This window comes from Musca vetustissima, unplaced genomic scaffold (genome assembly GCF_032173495.1).
Source record: "Musca vetustissima isolate MV318-11 ecotype Yass unplaced genomic scaffold, APGP_CSIRO_Mvet_v1 utg340149, whole genome shotgun sequence".
In the NCBI taxonomy this organism is placed as follows: Eukaryota; Metazoa; Arthropoda; class Insecta; order Diptera; family Muscidae; genus Musca; species Musca vetustissima.
This window is the reverse complement of record NW_026880664.1, coordinates 5,784-11,198: the sequence shown is the minus strand read 5'-3', so window position 1 is coordinate 11,198 and position 5,415 is coordinate 5,784. Positions and strand designations below refer to the sequence as shown.

General features: G+C 35.3%; 1 non-coding gene across 1 annotated transcript; it reads right to left on the bottom strand.

The window, feature by feature from the left end:
• Window positions 1-4,535: 4,535 nt before the first annotated feature.
• On the bottom strand, window positions 4,536-4,732 carry LOC133326417 (U2 spliceosomal RNA). The gene has a single exon (XR_009754187.1). It is a non-coding gene; the product is annotated as a U2 spliceosomal RNA (small nuclear RNA).
• Window positions 4,733-5,415: the final 683 nt, after the last annotated feature.

Here is a 5,415-nt window from a genome sequence, read left to right as displayed (position 1 = left end):
CTTTGACATCTTTTTCAGTTGAATGTTAATTAAAGGATCTTCTATCTATTGCCAACTCGTGTTTTTAAATAAATAATTATTTAATTTAGTTATTTCATTAAATAAACCATAAAGTGTTGCCTCTTCAACGACGACCACAAAGTCAGTCGTACTTAACCTCCAACCATTGAGTAAATAGTTTTCTATTTCCCAGCTTTGTTGTTTTATTTTTTCAAAGTAATGAAGCCTTAACCTCAACTAGAGCCAAGATTTGAAAACATTTTTCAATCATAATGTAAATACTCCGAGGGTTGCAAATGAACGAGAAAGGCACTAAAGTAAATGTAACCGCAACTCTGATAACACACAAATGTGATGGTCGGCGGGATTGGGTCCACCGAAGAGGGTTGCCATAATTAGAAAAAATAGATAAAAAAAAAATTCCAAGGGAAAATTATGCGTCGGATGAGGGAGAGAGAAATGAAGTGTTTCAAAAATAAATATCGGACGACCAATTTAAAATAAAAACATCCGACCAAATATCGAAAAGTCCGACCAGTTCATTTATTTTTGTTAATTCCCCTTAGTTACCCCTATAAAATGCCACTCCTGCCTCGACTGATAACTAATGAGACATTTGAACAACAAAATAAATAATGAACTAGTAACTCATCATTGTGACTCTATCGCGGAGTAAGTACGTCAAGGCAATGCAAGGACTAAGGATGCGAAGTAAAAACTACATTAAACAAATGTTAGAGGCAACAAATGTAAAATGATGCTGATAAAGGTTAATGTAGTGACAGATCCACCAAGAGCATTCCAATGAGGTTGGAGTTGGAGGCAAATGCGTTGAATAAATGAATGAAAGTTTTTGTTCCACGACAAGGCTCAAGCGAACCACAATGAATGATGGTGGAAATGTTAGACAAATAAATTGTTTCGTTTTTCTGTGTTATCACATTGCATTTACTGTTTAACAAATAGTCTTCAAAGGATAAAGGACAAGCAACAACAACAAAATTTATTGTGGAACTTTATTAAATTACTTGAATTTTTAAAGAAATCGTAGGATTTTTTAAAAAAATTGCTAATTAAAATTTCAGGCATAGCCCCGGATTATCAAAAACAATAATCAAAGGCGTGGATGTTTTGAAAAAAAGTTTTTTTCCTTAAAAAATATTTTTTTAATATTTCATAGTCCTGTATAAAAAAAAATATTTTTTTTTTAATTTCATAGGCCTGGAATAAAAAAAAATATTTTTAAATATTTCAGTTGCATAGATTAAATAAAACTTATATTTCGAAGGTCTGCAATTTTGTAACAAATATTTTTTTTCGAAAACTTCATAGACGTGGATTTTATTAAAAAAAGATGTTTACCAATTTTAATATATGTACACAAATTACAATGGGGCTGCCATCTATCGCCAACTAGTACGACCAGATCCGTTATTTGATTCCGGGTAGCTGTCTTGAATTTTTAGTTGTTTTAGTAGTCGGTAGTTTAGTAGTCGGTAGGTGGCGCCATAAGCGATCATGTAAAAACTTCCGAGAGAGGGATACAAAATTATTTATTATATTATTATACTAAACAAGTAAGCAATGTAGTAAAGTCGGACGGGACCAACTATAAAATACCCTTCACCACTATGGGTATATTAAAAATATGCATCCTAACAGAAGCAATTACAGGTTGGGTTAGACTAATTTATGCACGTTTTGTTCCTAATGGAAATATTTTGGGTCATTGGGTCCTACTTAAAATCGGACGACACTATATGGGAGCTATATCTAAATCTGGACGGATTCAAATAAAACTTGACACACGTTTGGCTATACTATCTTAAATATGTTGTGCAAAATTTTGTGTCAATCGGCCTAACTTTGGGTCTTAAATTGGATAATTTTCAGGAAACTTTACACACATCATTCTAGACTCAATTCAGTTCGCTATGCCAAATTTCGTGCAAATCGAAGGATATATAGGGACTTTGGTACACCATTTACATAAAATCGGTCGCATATATATGGGAGCCATACCTAAATCTGAACCGATTTTCACGAAACTTAACACATATCATTCTAGATTTAATTCAGTACGCTATGCCACATTTCGTGCAAATCGGAATATATAACGCGACTTTGGTACACCATTTACATTAAATCGGATGAAAATATATATGGGAGCTATATCTAAATCTGATCCGATTTTTACGAAATTTAACAAACATCGTTCGAGACTTAATTTAGTACGCTATGCAAAATTTCGTGCGAATGGAAAGATATATAGGGACTTTTGTATACCATTTACATTAAATCGGTCGAACATATATTCTACACTCAATTCAGTACGCTATGGCAAATTTCGTGCAAATCGGAAGATATATCGGGACTTTGGTACACCATTTACATTATATCGGGCGAATATAAATATGAAGCTATATCTAAATCTGAACCGATTTTTCCCAATTTCAATAGGGTTCGTCTTTGAGCCAAATAGACGGGATGTGAGAAATTTCATCCAATTCGGATCATAAATGCGACCTGTACTTTGTTTACAATGTAACATGGACAAACGGACGGACGGACATGCATAAATCGACTTAGAAAGCGATTCTATGCATATTCCCAAAAGGAGCCATGGGTCTATCTCGTTTCCTTTTGCTGTTACAAACATATGCTCAAAGACATAATACCCTGCACCACAGTGTGATGAAGGGTATAATGAAAACCAGTGAGCGGAGTAGTATAGTCGGACGGGGCCGACCATATGATACCCTACACAACTACCACATAACTCTATCTTTCTGCGGATTTTTATCTTAGCCTGGGTAATATTTCGTGATAGTTGCACTCTCTTGCCCGATTAGAGTTGAACAGTACCTCTTCCTTACAATGACATATTTTCAGAATATTAGCAATATTCAGTAAAGCCCTTCTAATTACTTGTCCATATTCCCTTCACCGTGGGTTGTGTTGTGATGTTCGGCTTTTAATTGTAGCCTATAAATTGAATCGAAATAATACAAAAAAAAACCAGTAAGGAAAGTAGTAAAGTCGGACTGGGCCGACTATATGATACCCTTCACCACTTTGGGTATATTTTACATATGTATCATAACAGACGACGCGTTTTGTTATAAATCTATATCTGAACCGATTTCTGGGAAACTTGCAAGAGACTATTTTATATAACGTTGTGTCATCGGCCTAGCTATGGATCTTTTCACGAAGCTTAGCAACATCATTCTACACTTAATTCAGTACCATATACCAAAATTATTGCATATCGAAAGATATATAGGGTCCTTGGTCACCAATTACCTTAAAACGGACGAACATATATATGGGAGCTATATACAAATCTGTACCGATTTTCACGAAACTTAGCACACATCATTCTATACTTAATTTAGTACGCTGTGCTAAATTTCGTGCAAATCGAAAGATATAGGGACTTTGGTACACAATTAACCTTAAATCGGACGAATATATATATTGTAGCTATATCTAAATCTGAGCCGATTTTCACGAAACTTTGCAAACATCATTCTAGACCTTATTTATTACGTTGTGCCAAATTTCGTTCAAGTCAAAATATAAAATATCATTCCATAGATCTTCTATATACAGAACTTTACGGGTAGAAGACCCGTTAAAGGTTATTTATTGACAAAAGTATTTATACAGTTTCTCTAGTTGAAAATAACCCACAGAGAAAGCCTGTAAGGGGTAATTTGTCCGTGGATACTTGTAAATGAAAGTCTTATAGAAGGACCTCTATAAACAGATGTTCTGTTATAAGGGATTCAGTCCGAAGGAAACACCAATCCTGACGGTATGTGTACTTCTACTTAACTACTAAAGGGTCCATTGTCTACCGAGATTCTGTGGAAGAACTAGGAAGTGTCTTCTCCCAATAGAACACCTCCATAAAATACTTCTTCCAATAGAAAATCTGTACATTATCTTCTGTCCATGGGGTCCTATAGGTGGAAGAACAATTGGATGTATATTTTATCCGCACTTCATCGATGCCCTGCAGAAGGGCTTCTATACACAAAGATCATGTCATAAGGTCTTTCAAGCCTCCTAATAAGCGAAAAATCCCAAAGTTCTTCTGCTTATAGAATGCTTTTTGGAGGGTCTTCTTTATATAGAAGACAGACGATCTATTGCCGATTTTCTAAAGGATCCCGTCCACAATATTTTGGTTTAACCGAACATTTATATCACAAGTGATATTTCATTCATCAGAGTCATTGTTATCGTCTCATTCTGATGTAGATTTATCTGGGTTGACCTTAATCAGCTGTCCTCCAGTAAACGGGTTTCTTGGGTGTCGGTCTGTTGTGAACTCGTTGCTCCATCCACAACAGTTACTTTTGTATTTGGGAAATGCCTTGTTTTCTCACCCGAAGAGTCCACGATTGACCTTAAAAAACGTAGAAATTAGTCTTTCAAAATCCATACCTTCTAGGATAAAGAAAATAAATTTGAAATGATGTGTTGCCTGCATTCTTCTCCTTATATTTGTAACTGAAATGTATTATTTGATGTGGGCCGAAATCCCGGCGGTACTGCAATACCGGGCCAACCCGCGACAGAAGTGGAGCAAGCCCCTTGAACTTCCGTCAGATTCCAAAAATCAGTTTAACATTTGTTGTCCTCCGATGGAGGATCTATCAGATGTTAAGCTGATAAGAACAGATACTACACTTTGATCTTAGCCATAAGGCCGAGAAGCGATAACTAAACACTGGTCCAACTGAATATTATACAGTACATTGGATAGGAAGTGAATGAGAATTAGAAGAGGAGAATGCAATGAACGAGAAATTCTTATTAACACTGAAGGTAGGAAATACCATAGAAATGTGTGTAACGTACACATTTTAAGGAAAAGAAGGGATGATTGATGATCACCGCACTTAGGTACCCGATCGCTGGGCGATCGTCTGTGGTACACACCCAATTTGTGTGTTAAAAAAAAAAACAATCACTGTGTTGTGAGGATTACCTGTCTAACGTCCACGTAGGAATTGTAGGATGGATTTTATTAAAAAGAAACAACTTCAGCAAGATCGACGAAGATTTGTAAGACAATTTTTAATAAGTCTATGCGAACTAATTTGTAGATGTCTCTAAATTACATTAAAACTACCTATAAATGTTCCTTTATAAGAGTCAATATTCCCCTAGCGTAGCCTATACCGAACACTTTCTATAGAGGAACATATACCGACTTTCTAGATGTTTGTGAAAACATGCACGAAATTTACTGAACTCATTTATAGTAACCTATGGGGACATCTTAATATAGTCTACTCAACAGGTATCAAAACGGACTGCTTAATAGAAAACTGTCAAAGACATAAAAACCGTAAAGACTGGACAAAATGCATTTTGACAAAATAGCTTATGAAAAAATAT